Source organism: Mastigoproctus giganteus, chromosome 12 (genome assembly GCF_048544385.1).
Source record: "Mastigoproctus giganteus isolate SK-2022 chromosome 12, ASM4854438v1, whole genome shotgun sequence".
Taxonomy (NCBI): Eukaryota; Metazoa; Arthropoda; class Arachnida; order Uropygi; family Thelyphonidae; genus Mastigoproctus; species Mastigoproctus giganteus.
Genome location: NC_143586.1, coordinates 45631776 through 45648799, shown reverse-complemented (window position 1 = coordinate 45648799; position 17024 = coordinate 45631776). Strand labels below are relative to the sequence as shown.

The following is a 17024-nucleotide window of genomic DNA, read 5'->3' as shown; positions in this document are numbered from 1 at the left end:
TACCAACTGTGCTGTACCATACTTAGTGATGTGGAGAATGAAAAAGAACTGATGGTAATTGTGCAATCAGATATGAAGTTTCTGAAGAACCAATGACTTGAAACATTGCAATGTTTCAAGTCATTGGTTCTTATTGTCATGCTTGCTAGACTTGCTCCTGAATTGGTGTGGAATGAAAAACTATGGGAACTCAGTTTGAGTTGTTTCATTCCTCATTGAGATCAAGTGAAAACAACTCAAACTCTGTTCCAGTAGCTTTCATTTCTCATCATTCTTGGTACCAGTAACTTGTTTTACAATGAGAAATGGTGACATCACTAAACATTTTCAACCTGTTTCTTTTCAGTTGTGTTCGCATTAGTTTTGTTAACATTTTCGGTAAAACAGTATAATCTTTACACATGGTAGATTAGCGTGCTTGCTGTATTTCTTATTCATTAGATGAATAACCATGTAATTCCCCTTTACAGCTAATTTTTTAATTTTTTTTTTTTTCCTTATGAAGAACTACCTAATTCTCCATCTGTCAAATTTGTTTTCTGTTGTTCTTCCAACTCTATAAATCACTCAGAACTGTTGACTGCCTTTCTTTGAAACTCCTAATCAGACTTTCCTAAAAATGAAGTTAAGGTTATCTTCCTTTGTGATTTTTCATGTTGATTAACTGCAGCTGGCTTCAGTTTTCTAGTTGCATAGATCCATCTGAGACGAGTGGAGATGCTGAATCTTCTGATCCTAATATTTGCTCAGATCACATTAGAGAAATCCTGTGTTGCTCATTCCTTGATAAAATCTGAGCTTTTATATAAACTTTGGTTTTTAATAAATGTGCTAAGGCTCTTCAAGGTAAGAATGCAGCATAGCACAACTGACTTGTATCCAGATCTCCAGCTTAATTTTCTGCCTATATGAAAGCTCAAAAGTTGCAAAAAGTAATCAAGCAAAGTACTCAATTTTGAACAAGCTAAAAACAGGAAACTTGCTTTTTGTCCAAATGGTGGTCAAGCATTCCAGTCTCATGCCATAGATATTGGCTGCAGCTTCTTTATATATACTTCACCTCTGTTAGAACGTGATAGTTCTTTTGCATTGGTGATCTTGGTAAATCACCTGCCACACCAAACATGTACCATTCTGTGCCTCCTGTAGCTTTCTGATGGAAGTCTTTGTGTCCAGTTGGCATTTCTCTACTTCTCTAAACCAGTGCCATGTTTTGTGTTGCCTTTTTGCAATTTGTTATTCCACTGGTGTTCTTCCTTCTGTATGGAAATTTCTTTGTATCCTGTCAATTCCTAAAAAGTGACAAATCCTCACCTTCCAGTTAGCGGCCCATTGCACTCTTGCCTCTACTCTATCCAAAGTAATGGAGAAATTCATCAACCACAAACTCATATGCTGTTGGAACATTCCATGTGATGAACTGCCCATGTGGATTCTGTCATTGTCAACTGCTGATGTTATTTTGGCTTATGTTATACTCACCTTTGGACAAATTCAATGAAACATGCTGATGAAACTGTGCATGTTTTATGGCTCCCATGTCCCAACTTCTAAGATAGTGCTTGTGTTCCCTGAGGTTCAGTTCTTTCTGTCACCTGCAGAGCCGTGCCAAGGATGAGGTGAACAAGGCTCTTGCCTCAGATTAAAAGCTGAAAGGGGTACCAAAAGAAAGATTAAATAATTGCCAACGTTGCCATTATTTAACAGTAGGGCGCAATTTTTCATTCTTGCCTCGGGTACTAAAATGGCTCGGCACGGCCCTGATCACCTGTATATCAATGACCTCCACCCACCTGAATCCTATCAATAGTTTTGCTGATGATGGCATACTGCGTTCCACCATCCAGTTCGAAAAACCATGTTCTCCATAAACAGCTTAATTTCCTCAAATATCCACAACTGTTTCCTTAAATGCCGATCTTGGGTAATTCTTCACTTGAGCAAAACAACTTGGTTAGCTTCAATCCTAAAAGTTAGTTCTGTATTATTTCTCACAAATCTGTTGCTTCCACATTCTTAAGAACACTCAGACAAGATCCTGTATCTTTATTGGGGATTAACCTGACTTCTGATCTTTCTCAAAATAAGCACATCATCAATATTGCTTTCCCTGCATAAAAAAAACCCACAGCCTTTCTTTATCACTCTTGGTACTTTTCTTCTGAACAGCCACTCAGGGTACAAATATTAAATCCACCCTACAATGAAATTTAGATATAGGATGGTCTCCCATAATTTGTCCCTAGCTCCTGGATGCTATCCAGAAGAGGGAAATTAGGTTAATTGATCACTCTTTCTTAACCTAGCGGCAGTCATTCAGAACCTGATTAGTGCCTATATTCAATCTCTTCCCCCCCCCCCCTTCGGAAAAAGTTTTTGTTTTGTTTTTTAAATTTTGCTTGTGGCATACCTGTTTTTCTCCTTTTTTAATGGCTGCAGTGCTTTATGAATTTTAATTTTTATTTAAAAAAATTAAATATTTAAATGCTTTTTACACATTACTTTAAAAAACTAATACTGCCAAAAATAAATACAAAGTTACAATCATAAAATATTAACATGAAAATAACAGTCACTTCCATTTTCCAGTGCAGAGAACTTAGAGCATGAAATTTAGAACTTCTATTTGCACCACCAATTAATGTGTTTTCTCCAACAAATAAAGGTAAAAAGATAATAATAATCAAAGCAGGAAGCCATTTTACATCAATAAAAATAATAATTGAGACAATAAAAAAAACACATTTTGTACAGTTAAACCCAAAATAAAGAGGAATTGCTTTCTGTATCAGATTCATCTGCCATGTCTTCCAACACCAATTTCAAATTGCATGTGTGAGCAACATGGTTATGAGATGCTTAAAGTGAAACTAGCACATTGAAGCAAAAGAAATATGCAGAACTTTAGTTTCTTTGCATTTTTAATTCCAAGTAAACAATTTTTTTGCATCTAAAACATCTCAAATTAAAGTTTTCAAGTAAAGGGGTAGGGTACCATTTCAATGCAGGTATTGAAATAGTTAATGCCCCTCTGCATTTTGTTTTTTCTGACATTACTGCGTGGGGCGTGTAGTATTGGCCCTCCTGTGACAGTGACTGAGTTTGGGAAAACGGCTACATTTGCCCATGAATCAACCTGAAGTAACTAATTTTTAATCGAGTAATGTCACTGAAAAGGTGAATCCCTTTCTCATTAAAAATGTAATTCATTAAATCACATTGAAGTCACTATTTGTGACAGGTTTTAGAGCTATTTAGTTCTATTCTCAAACAACAGGTAATGTCAATTAGTAGTGAACAAATGTATTGAATCTAAACTAGCACCCAAGCAGTGTTTAGAAGAAAACTTCTGATTTTAAAACAACTTTGTTTCATGTATAAAATCTCTGTGAAACTGTTCAATATCTAGTACCTTTAAATAGTATCCTGCTCCCTTATTTGAATGTTGCATGTTGCTGAGGCAACTTATTCATAGGGTTTTATTACTCATATAATGAAAGTTATCTTTTTAAAATTGTAGGTTTTCTTCTGAACACCACTTGGCTGCTTATCTAGATTCAATACATTTGTTTTCTGCTTGGCACAGGGCTGATAATTGAAGCTATACTGTTATCTGATGGTGGAACTAAATAGTTATAGTAATCGTGGCATGTGATGCAAGAAAGCAAGCATATGAGCTTATGTAACATCAGCCAAAAAAAAAAAAAAAAATTCACACAACCATTCCCTCTGAATGTTTCTCCAGTTCCTTCTTATATTCATTTAACCTATCAACTTTCACAACGACAAATGGAAGTTTGTTCCAGCAATTAACCACCCGCTGGCTAAAGGCAAATTTCCGCACATCTATTCTACAGCTTAGTATCGGCCAAATAGTGCAAGGAAGCCACAGGCTTTTGATGCAGCACTTCCCTCCTCATGAAGATAACTGTCTAGTTGACCTTTAAATTTCTTCAAACTATCAGCCTCAACTACCTGTGGAGACAACTTTTTCCAGTAATCAACTTGCTGGCTAAAAGATAACTTCCTAGAATTTAGCCTAAACCTCTTCCCCTGTAATTTAAATTTATGTCCCTTAGTTCTGGTATTAATTACTGAATGGAAAAATTAATTAACAGTGAAAATTCCACTGTTATTAAGTCATTCATTTAACTAACCCCCCCCCCCCCCCCCTCAGAGCCTTATAAACCCTAATCAAGTCTCCTCTGAGGTGCCCGATTACCAAACTCTGTGGCCCATACAATCGGAATCTTTTCTCGTATCGTCACTCTTTTGTGAGCTGTCCATCTTTGGACCCTTTCAAGAGGCTCGATGCCTTTTTTTCAGATGAGACTTCCATATTTGGACACAGTATTCTAAATGTGGTCTTATGATTACTGTATACAGTAGGACTATGACCTCCATATCTCTACAGGATAATGTTCAATAAATCACCAATAGGACACCATAGGCTTTCCTAGCCATCTGTTTACACTGCTCAGAAAACTTCATATCTGCCTGTATTATAATTCCCAGATCCCTTTCTTCCTCTACTGTTTTTAATTCAACCCCACATTTAAACTTAGCTACCACTTTTCTGGCCATTCTTGAAGCCTTTTCCAAGTCATCCTTAAGGAGCACTGCCTGGCACTGATCATTAATGACTCTACCAATCTTTATGTTTTCTGCAGATTTTGACTTCAACGCTTCTATCCCTTCGCTGATGTTGTTTATGAAAATCAGAAACAACAGTGGTTCTAGAACTTATCCTTGGGGGACCCACTGCAGAATATTCCTTAATCACAGCCACCCAGCAATCCATCTTAGAATATTTCCAGTAATCCCAATATGCTTCAGCTTATACAGTAACCTCTCATGAGGGACTGAGCTGTCTTTCCTCAATTTGAATTTATGCCCCCTTAGGTTCGTAATCTGAACAAGAGAAAGAATCCCATCAGAATTCAGGGTGCTCAACCCATTCAAGGCCTTATACACCTCAGTCAGATCACCTCACAGTTGTCTAGTCTCCAGCTGCTGCAATTTGCAGAACTTAAGCCTCTCTTGGTAAGAGGATCTCTTCATTCCACTCACCAATCTTGTTGTCCTTCTCTGTATATGCTCAGGCAAATCTACATCCTTCCTAAAATGAGGTCTCCAGACCTGTATGCAGTACTCAAGGTGTGGCCTGACCATTGCCTTGTACAGGGGGACAATCACCTCCTTTTCCCTGCTAGCAAAATTCCTGTATATCATTGACAAAACTCCATTAACAACCCTGTCAACCATTGTATCATCTGCAAACTTTGACACTAAGCCTGATATACTTTCATCAATATCATTGATAAATATACAAAACAACAGTGGACCCAACACTGAACCCTGTGGGACTCCACTAATAACATTATTCCACAAAGAGCAGCGCACATTGATTACCACCCTCTGTCTGATCCCACTCCGCCATTCTTTTATCCATTGTAGCAACTTACCCTTAATACCATTCTGCTCCAATTTGTACAGTAGTCTTCTATACACAACAGTGTCAAAAGCTTTCCTGAAATATCAAAATTATTTTTTGATTCCAGTTCCTTTGTAACTACATCATAATATCCAGTCAAATTTGTCAGACAAGACTTTCCCTTAACAAACCCATGCTGTGTCTGAATTATTGCTGCAGTCTTGTCTAGATGATCCTGCAATGCATCTTTAACCAGTGACTCCATTATTTTACCCAGAACAGAAGCTAAACTAACTGGTCTGTAATTACTCGTGTCACCCTTCGATCTCCCTTTGTGAATTGGGGATACATTTGCACATCTCCAGTCCATGGGGACCTCCCCTGAGTCCAAGGATGCTCTCATAATTATGGCTAAGGGTTTGTTTACTTCCTTTGCCACCTCCTTTAATATAACTGGATAGAAAGGCACCTGGGGTGGATGGGAATCCACCCCAGGTGCCTTTCTTATGTTTTAACTTCAACAATTTCTCCTCCACTTTACTCTCAGTTATTGCAAAATAATTAATCACCCTCTTACAATTTGATAACCTTCTGGAATTTTCAATCCTTAATAACTTCTCATGTGTGAATGTAGATGCAAAATACTTATTCAGTTTGTTTGCTATCTGAACAGGATCATCAACAGTCGAACCATCAATATCAAGTGGACCTTTTAGAGTTTATATAAGTAAAGAAGCCCTTGATGTTTTTCTTAACATCCTTTGTCAAAGATTTCTCGTAATCTGCCTTCGCCTGCCTAACCTCCTTTGTGACTTGGTTACAGACTAGCTTATATCTGCCATAGGCTTCTGTGTTGCCTGATAATTTATATGCATCCCACTCATTTTTCTTCTCTGTCACGAGTCTCGTTAGTTCATTTGACAACCATTTAGGCCTAAACCTTGAACAATATTTCTTAATAGGTATGAAACGTTTAGTAGCTTTCACGATTAATTCCTTGAATGCTTCCCACTTAGAATTTGCCATTGGTAACATCATCAGTTGATCCCACTGTACAGAATTTAAAAACTGTCTGAGACCACTGTAGTCGCCTTTAACGGAAGCAAAAACCCTTTCCTTTACCCCTGATGGTAATTATATCTTTAAGTAAATCCCACATCAGTACACTGATCACTGCCACCTAGTGGTTCCTTTATCTGCAAATTCTTAATACACAAATGATCACTGCTGATAACCAGATCAAGAGTATTACCCTCTCTGGTTGCCTCTTGAACTTGCTGCTGCAGAAATCCACAAAATTCCTACTAGTGTGCGAGTGACCAACCACAAGTTCCAGTCGATATCTGGGAAGTTAAAATCCTCCATTATATGACATTCTTATTTACTAGCCCACTCTATTTCTCTGTACAATTGTTCATTGTACTCATTCGAGTCATTAGGCCTATAGCACACTCCTACTCTTATTTTTGCTTTCGTAGTGCTTATGTCACACCAAACTGACTCAGCAGTGCACTGTCCATCTATTACTGGATGCACTTCTTTTGATTTTATGTTTTTCTTAATTAACAGCATAAACCCCTCCTCCCTTTCTATCTTGTCTATCCTTTCTGTACACATTGTACTTCCCAAATTCCAATTCTGCATTCCTAATATCTGTGTGACACCATGTCTCTGATATACCAACAATATCAGCTTTTGATGTCTTGACCAACACTTCAAATTCATCAAATTTATTTACTACACTACTAGCATTGGTATACATGCAAGTATACATCCCATATACCCAACTGTTTCACGATGACTGCCATCCATCCCTGATGAACCCTCGCTCCAGGCCGCTGCTTATTCTAATAGAAGTAGTGCAAGAATCACCTTCACCTCTGCGTGCGGCTACTTTTAACCTTTTAGTCTGAATCCCCCCAAGCTAGCAATTATGAAACTGGTTACAATGGTGCCTTGGAGTTTTTAATTAATAATGGATTCGTCTGTTGGGTGTTGTTCATTTAGTAACAAAATTAGTTATTATATTCATTTCTAAAGAACCTAAGCCCAGACTGTCACCGTCACAGCAGAGACAATATCGTCTCCAAATAGTGATGAAAGAAAATCAATGTAGAGAGGCCTTAATTTCTCAAAATGGAATAAAGGTTTGACTATAATTTGGAAGGTAGGAAAAATCCTGATTTTTAATCATTAATTAACAATTAATGCACAACAGATTTTTGGAACCTGTTAGATCCAAGACTGCTGCCAGATTTAAAAACTCTTGCCTCTCTGTTGCATAGACGTTACATTTCTGCCTTCATTATAGATATTTCTATGGTCTTTCTGAGCTGTTTCCACTTCTCTTCCCAACACATTCCTGAGCCTAGTCAACATAAATTCATTGTCTAATACAGTGGTTTTCAACCCTTTTTAATAACGGCACCCGTAACTCATTTATTTTAATTTGTGGCACCCCTAGTCAATTTTCTGCCTGTTATTGGATCCGATTCTCTCTGTCATCTGTCTGTCTGATTACAATATTATAATTATAAAAATTACATAAGATACCGTACACACATTTATAATGAAATAAACATAAGTTTAAGCAACTTAAACACAAATTACATGATACCCCTGGAACATTGTTGCGGCACCCCGGTTGAAAACCACTGGTCTAATACAACTCATAGAACTAATTTTTCCTCATTTAAGCATTTTTACTTCTGCTCTTTTGAACAACTTTCCTTCACGCACATTCCTTGAAAAAATTACAATCTGCAGAAATCCAAATCTAATGTCAACAAGTATATTCTGTACTTTAGTACCATATGTGGGTTTTAATACCTTTCATTTTGGGGTTATCATAAAAATGCTCCTTTAACAAATCTACTGTTTCTTTGAAAAAAAAAGGTAAACTGCAGCCATTATCAACCCACTGCAGGATGGAAGCCTCCTCAACAATTCATGTTGAGGGAATTGGACCATAGTCTGCCTCGCTGGTCCAGTGCAGGTTGGATGATCAACCGTATCTAGTAGTGAGGGGCTTGAACCCCGGTTTTACTCAAAGAGCGTGTGCTGCTACACTCCTGCTCCTGACTACTCTGCTATGGCGGCCTCCTTTTCTTTGTAAATCAAGTATAAATCTTATTCTTGCCAGTCTAAAGAAATGTTTATCTCATGTTTTTTTTCTTCATGTATATTGTACAAGGCAGTACCCTATAACTGTAATACAGAAGGTAGTTTGCACAGAAAAGGATTAACCGGCAGTTGTCCACAGCATATCAAAGCAATTGAAGGGAAAATTATAAATCTGTTATAAATGATTCTAGAATTAGAGGCCTTAAATTTAAAATTGCAGGGAAGGAGATTTGGACTAGATTGTAGGAAGCTTTATTTTAGTCAGCATGTTAATTACTCAAATACATTATTTCCACAAATAGTTTGGACTGACAGCATGGAACTTTAAAAGTTGGGTGGGTGGGTGTTTTATCTACATGGAGGTAAACTACAAAGCTAGTTTATCTTATTATTTATTTTAATTTTTAGTTCAGAAACAGCTAGTGACTTCCTTGAACACTTAACACATACTATTCGGGTGTCCAATACGGTGCTTCCCTTTATTTTTTACAAGATTTCATATGGTTTGGTCACCAACATTATAATGGTTCTTTAGAGATTTAATGGATGCACCGTTTTCAAACTTTTGAATAATTTCAAGTTTTTGTTTAATTTGAAAGCACAACTGTTGCATTTGCCCATCATTTTTGCACTTTCTAAACAAAAAAAAAAAAAAAAAAAAATCCAACATCCCTGACAAATAACGAAACAAAATTTTTCCTTTTGCGGTGTGACAGAGCACAACAATCGACGTGACTCACTAAATCAAACTATAACATTTGGTCTCTTTTTTCCTTGTTTGTTTTGAGTGGTAGGTGTGAAGACAGCGGGGGTTGCAAGATAATAGGTACACTAATCTCCCAATGATGCCTTAAACGCCGGTTCTTGTCGCGTATTTACGACTTGCAAAATATCTGTTTATACCTATTCTAGTTATTACTTGAATTTTGTGATTTCTGGTTGGTTTTTTTTTTTTTTTTTTAATTTGGAGTCTTGAAGTGTCCCGGTAAATCGAGAGTCTGCTGTACTTTATTAGTGCCGTATTTTATGTTGGTAATGTCTTATTGTGTGTTTCACTTATCAATTAAACTTTATTATACATATGTATGTACAAGAAAATCACATTATATATGGGGTCAGCAGGTGTTCGCTTATGTCCTCGGTTTCAGCCATTCACAATAGGTGTTGGAACATATCCCCCGCGAATACGGGGTCTTACTCTATGTAGCTAATACTAAAAGCCTTCACATGCATAACTGCCGACTCTTCCAATTTTTGACCAAGTTTCTGTTATTTTTTTAAATTGCTGGTCCCTACTGAATAAAACAGCTTAAAAATCAATATTCTGAATGTTTTGCTATATAAGCTGTTTAATATTGGTACACATTTCTGCTAACTCTGGATTTATGGTGAAAAATCTGTATTTTAACTCAATTATTATTATTATTTTAGCCATATGGTGCAAGGAAGCCTGAGGCTTATGCTGCACCAGCCAAAAAAAAAAAAAAAATTCCGAATTATCATACAAAGTGTTCCAAAAGTCCTATTTATTAGGCTCAGTAAGGCAAGTGTCAAAAAAATATTGTACTGGCAATATTATACGTATATTTGGGTCTGGAAAGAAAATTATAATAATTGATAATTTGTGAAAAGTTGTAGAACGATGTAAATACCTATATTTTGTAGAAAAATGTGTGTATAACATGTCATTTGGACATTTTTTTATGAAATTCATCTAATTTAGCCAAATTGACAGTGACTTTTGTGACACCTTGTACTAGAGGTGGTACCATAGTTTCAACATCTTTTTGCAAAAGGATGGATAAAAATAATGGAACCAATAGTTAAAGAAGTAAGCAATATCATCTTAACAGGAATGGAGCCATAAGGCAGTTGTGTCGTGGTGATTGCGTTACTAGAAGTATATGAAGCAAGAAAGCAAGCTTATATAGCATCAGCCAAAAAACCCTTCCCATTTCAACCCATCCATTCACTCCAAATGCTTGTCTAGTTCTGCCTTGAACTTATTTAAGTGTTGACCTCCACTACAACAGAAGAAAGTTGGTTCCAACTATTAACTACCCGCTGGCTAACCGCAAATTTCAGCACATCTATTCTACAGTTGTCTTTCCTCAGTTTGAATTTATGTCCCCTCAGATGAGTAATCTGAGCAAGAGAAAGAATCCCATCACCATTGAGCTTGCTCAAACCATTCAAGGCCTTATACACCTCAATTAGATCACCTCGCAGGTGCCTAGTCTCCAGATGCTGCAATTTGCAGAACTTGAGCCTTTCTTGGTAACAGCAACCCTTTATTCCACTCACCAATCTCATTGCTCTTCTCTGTACTTGTGCCAGCAGCTCTACATCCTTCCTAAAATTAGGTCTCCAGCCTTTACACAGTACTCAAGGTGTGGCCAGATCATTGCCTTATAGAAGTAGACCATCACCTCCTTATTCCTACTAGCAGAATTCCTGTATAGCATTGACAAAATACCATGAGCTACTCTTGCAGCCTATCTGCACTGCTCAGAAAACTTCATGTCTGACTGCACAATTACCCCCAGGTCCTTTTCATTCTCCAACACCCTGAGTGTAGTACAACACAGTTGGTATGTTACACTGGGATTACTGCTGCCCATATGCAGTATTTTGCTGTCAATGTTAAACTTCAGTTGGTGCCTCTCAGCCAATCTGCTCAACTTTTCCAGATCCTGTTGTAGTAGTGTACTAACATTACTGTCATTAATAACCCTGCCAACCTCTGTATCGTCTGCAAACTTAGACATTAGCTGATATACCTTCATCAATATCATTGATAAATACAGCTTGTGCTTAATGCCATACTGCTCCAATTTGTACAGTAACCTTCCATGTGCAACCGTATCAAAAACTTTCTTAAAATCCAAGTATATGATATCAAAATTATTTTTTTGCATACAGTTCCTTTGTGACCACATCATAGTATCCAATCAAATTTGTCAGACAAGACTTCCCCTTAACAAACCCATGCTGTGTCTGAATTATGACTGCAGTCTTCTCTAGATGATCCTGCATTGCTTCTTTAACCAGTGTCTCCATTATTTTCCCTGGAACAGAAGTTAAACTAACAGGTCTAATTACTTGTCACGCTTTGATCCTCCTTTGTACTTTTGTAAAACTTCAGATATTTTGTCCGTTATTCCTTTACCAGTGCTGTCATTAATATTTTTGAATCTGAAAAAATGCTCACCGATCTCTACATAACTTCCCTCATGATTTGTAGCAGATAACATATTTACAAAGTGCACTACTATTGTCATTTGCTCAGTGTGTGAAAGATCGGATGTGCATTTGACAATTATAGAATAATATATGCTTTTTTTCCACCTCTTTACGATACTTTCTTAATAACATTGTTTAAGAAATATATATATAATTTCGTTTTGAATATTTTTACCCAAAAAATGTTGATGAGTTTCTTTACTTATAATCTTTCTTAAGTGTTGTTTTATACTGGGTCATATTCCGTTAACAATTAAGGGAAGAAAAGTATCTTTACGATACTTTCCTTAATAGCATTGTTTAAGAGATATATATAATTTCATTTTGAATGTTTTTACCCAAAATGTTGATGAGTGTCTTTACTTATCTTTCTTAAGTGTTGTTTTATACTGGGTCATATTCCACTAACAATTCAACAAACTCTTTCCAGGTGTTATAAGCACTCAAGTGTTCTTTAGTAATTTCATATGCATTTAACCTATAGTTTATATTTTTCCAGTCATTCAGACCTTCATATGTTAGTGTAACTTTTATTTCAGAAAACGATTTGCAGCAAAAGCAATAAACTGCATCCTTACGTTACATTTGCAAAGTACCAACCATTCGCAATTATATTTTTTGCCATTGGGCAACGTTCGATAGTAGTAAGTTGGATTGAATTTTCTGTTTCTGTTCTTTTTGACATTTATGGGAAAACTATAATCTCTTATTTGTCTCAGGCCAATTCTTATTAGCAAGTCTGTTGTGGATTTTGTATTTTTAGGCCATTTTCCAACATCTTGATAATCCTGTGAAGCTTGCTGAATGAATGGAAGTTTGTTCAAATTTATCTGCACTTTCATTATTTGAACTTGAACGTATTTGGTAAACTCACTACTTTCATTTGTTTTCTCACTTTCTAGATTTACACTTACTACAGAATCTTTATGATGCTCTAACTTCAGAAACTGCAACGTTGTGGTTGAATCTGGCTTGATTTGTTGACAGCTCACATTCATTATCACTTGATTTTTTAAAAAACTTTGTGAAATTGCTTTTGTATTTATCCATAAATGCATCGTTTTCTGATTTTCTGCTACAGAGGGTTTCCTTTATCGAAACATTTTTTTGGGTAATTAATCAACACAGAACCCTGTCTACTCTTGATAATAACAGTTCTTGCTGTTGACTTAGCTCATCAGTTATAAAAGCGAATACACCCTCAGCAGTTTGCAAAACTGAAACATGCTGTTGAATGTCATTACAAGTGCAAGCAGTTAATTTCAAGCTCCAAAAAATCATGTTTTTTTTTTTGAAGACTTTGCCATTTTATTTACTTAATTGTCATATTATATCGTATTTTATAAGTAGCTTTATAGTTCTAGTTACGCTTGTTATTTTTAATTTAGATAGAGATTTTGTAGGTTAATACTTAATATATGTAAAACCTTTGTTTCGTTCGAATCTTGCCGCCATTGTTATAGTATACAGTGGTAGAGAATTCAAATTTTTTATTGTGGTAAATAGGTAGCTCTAACTTAAAACTAGATAGCATAATATGTTTCACTTCATTTGGAAATCTATTAGATAGTGTAGTATTGATAATTAATTTATTAATCTTATTAATTTTCATTGTTAATCAATAGTATTCAATCTGATATCATGTCCCAGACTAGAGTAGCAAAGCAATGGGCAGAAGTAGCAGGAGTGTTGTGACTTGGGGGGAGAACCGTGGTGGGGCAATTTTCCAATGCATTACAGGCTAAAAAAATGTGCTGCTTGTGAATTGTGGACTTTCTGGAACAGGACATTAACCAAGGAGGGGGTCTTTGTGTATGTGCTAGGTGCGGAGAGTGTTAAGAAATTAGGCGCCAACTCAGCATTCCGGTGGGCACCTGTGAGAGTTTGAAGAGTTGGGTAGATGCCCTCAAAAGTATTAAAGTGGGAGGACCCATCAAGCTCTCAGCTGGCGAACTCAATGCCACAGTTCACTCTTCTGCATCAAGCAACACAGTGGCAATCTCCAAGGCAGAATGCGCTGGTCCCACAGGAGCTGGGTGTTGTCAGTGACTCGATTGTCATAGAGACTGGTAAAATATTGTGTAAAAAGGATAGGCTGAATAGGACCGGAGTATGTCTGTGAGGGGCAAAAGTTGATTACATTGTAGAGCAGATATCATCTTTTAAGGGAACAAAGGGTGATATTGTTGTACACATTGGCACTAATGACATTGAGTAGGAGATCTGCAGATAAGTGCAGGTCAATGTTGAAAAAAGGTTCTGGGTTAGGGTTAAATTTGAAAGTGTCTGCAATTCTGCCCAGACATGATAGGAGGGAGTACATGATGAGAGCCATGTCAATCAATTCAGCTCTGGTGAGATTGTGCAAGTCTCATGGGGTAGAATTTTTCTCATCATGGTCTGTGCTTGTTAAGAGGACAGACTGCTTCTACAGGGATGGGATACACTTAAATAGAAATGGTGCAGGGGTATTTGCTGATGCTATCGAAGCAGTGTTAGGTGGGTTGGGAAACTGCTAGCTTGGGCAAAAAGGTGGGGGGGGTTCACCGACTAAAAGATTAACAGTAGCTGCAGGCAGGGATGAAAGTAATCCTTGCACTGCTTCTATTAGAATGAGCAGCAGGTGGGGTGCTGGCAGTTTTGGGGACTGTTTGGAGTCGTCATGGAACAAATAAATATGTGGGCTTTGTGAGGGTAACTAAGAGTAAGAACGGGTGCATGTACACCAATGCCAGGAATATAGTAAATAAATTTGAATTTGAAGTCCTGGTCGAGACATCAAAGGCAGATATTGTTGGGTTATCAGAGACATGGTTACACACAGATATAAACAGTGCTGAATTGGAATATGGGGAGTACAATGTGTACAGTAAGGATAGGAAGGGAGGAGGGTTTATGCTGTTAGTTAAGAAACATAAAATCTAAGGAAGTATATCCATTTCATATAGATGGACAGTGCAATGTTTCAGTTTGGTGTGACATAAGCAGCACTGGGAAAGCAAAAATGAGAGTAGGAGTGTGTTATAGCTCTAATGAGTACAATGAACAATTGTACAGAGGGATAGAGTGGGCCAGTAAATTAGAATGTCTTATAATTTGGCAAAGGATGATAAGAAAAACAGCAAAGACTTTATTTATATAAACTCTAGAAGTAAGGGGATGAATCAGATTTGCCCACTTTATCGATGGTTTGACTGTTGATGATCCTGCTCAGATAGCTGACAAACTGAATGAGTATCTTGCATCTACATTCACACATGAGGAGTTATTCAAGGAGGAGAGGGCCAGATGCTTATTAAACTCCAACTAGGAGCAATGTGGAGAAGAAATTTTTAAAGTTAAACATAAGAAAGGCACCTGGAGTGGACGGAATCAAATTATTAGCCTTAATTATGAGAGCATCCTTGGATATCAGGGAAAGTCCCCTCGTACTGGAGATGTGAAAATGTATCCCCAATTCACGAAGGGGGATCAAAGGATGACACGAGTAATTACAGACCAGTTAGTTGAACTTCTGTTCTGGGGGAAATAATGGAGTCAGTGGTTAAAGAACCTTGCAGGATCATCTAGACAAGACTGCAGTTATACTTCAGATACAGCATGGGTTTGTTAAGGAGGTCTTGCCTGATCAATTTAATTGGATATTATGATGTGGTCACAAAGGAACTGGATGCAAAAAAATAATTTTATATCATAAACTTGGATTTCAGGAAAGCTTTTGATACTGTTACATATGGAAGATTGCTGTACAAATTGAAGAGGCGCCTCCATAGCCAGGTAGGCTATGGAGACGCCTCTCCAATTTGTACAGCAATCTTCCATGGGCAGGAGCAGCAGCGTATAGCACATGCTTCTTGATTAGATCGGGGTTCGAGCCCGTGACCACCAAATATGGAGGAATGCGGAAAGGTCAGGGAATGACCACCATATCCCCGGAGCAATATGGCATTAGGTTGCTGCAGTGCATAAAGGGATGCTTGAGTGGGAAATGGCAGAGTGTGATAATAAATGGACACTGCCCTTTGTGGAGTAATGTTATTAGTGGAGTCTTCTAGGGTTTGGTGTTGAGCCCACTGTTGTTTTGTATGGTTATCAATGATATTGATGAAGGTATATTTGGATTAATATCTAAGTTTGCAGATGATTGAAGGTTGGCAGGATTGTTAATGACAGTGTGCTACTGTAACAGGATATTGAAAAGTTCGGCAGATGGGCTGAGAAGTGACAACTGAATTTTAACATATTGCACAGACAACTTGTGTAGTCAAGACCCGTTAATTTTTATAAAGTTGGACAAATGCTAATAATTTATTGTGATTTTCTCTTGTAGTGGATATGTGTTGTCATTTTGAATTTAAAATCAGTTTTGTGAATTTTTTCCAAATAGGATAGTATAGGCTATTTTCGGAATATTAAATTTAAGAAATATATTTTTAGGCAGAAAAATTTTCTTACCTGAGATTTTTTTCAGTAACGGTTGCATCCAGGTGAGATGTAATTTGAATAGCATTAAAATAAGATATGTCTAGTAGGAGGACGAAGGAATGAAAACAAGCTTTGATCCTAAATCTGTGCATGGGCGAAGTAATTATAAGTATAAAGGAAGATGATTTCCTGAAGCCTGATGACGGCTTTTCATTAATACCATCTTCAAAGGAGAGTGAACGTGTGTCATATGCCATCTTTTATAGTCTGGGCACATTCCATTGCCATATTTCAGAAGCATGATGGGAGGCTTTTGAGTAGGCGAAGAGAAAGAGAAGTAGGATAGAAGGAACATTCCCACCCTTCCCTCATATTACAGTAATAGTTTGGGAATTTGAAAATTGTAGATTTAGAACAGCTTAAAGGTTTTTTAAGCTGTTTTTGGAGAGAGAAAAAAAAAAGGGTTTCACGTGGAAATCCAGGTGCATGACTACCCATCCCCATTAGTAGAGGTCCTGGATGGTGGGGGATGATATGCTTTGTTATTAAATTTGAAGTTACGTGATATTATAGGAACTTTTTGTATAGAAATCTCGGTGTCATTTGCGATAACAATAGAAGTAGTAGACTGGTTTTTTAGCTAAAAATTTTAGTTAAATTTTCTTTGCTCATTGGAGAATTACCCAAAGATTGACATTAAAGGAATTGGTGAGTAGATATTCAAGAAGTTGATTTTGATTTAGGCTGAAAACTGCTAAAAAAAAATAAAAATTGATATTAGTAAATTATTCACTTTTAT

General features: G+C 36.9%; 1 protein-coding gene across 1 annotated transcript in view; it reads left to right on the top strand.

The window, feature by feature from the left end:
* The window catches only part of LOC150077006 (serine/threonine-protein phosphatase PP1-beta catalytic subunit), an 88516-nt gene that overhangs the window by 13964 nt on the left and 57528 nt on the right, over window positions 1–17024 (top strand). The window lies entirely within an intron of this gene.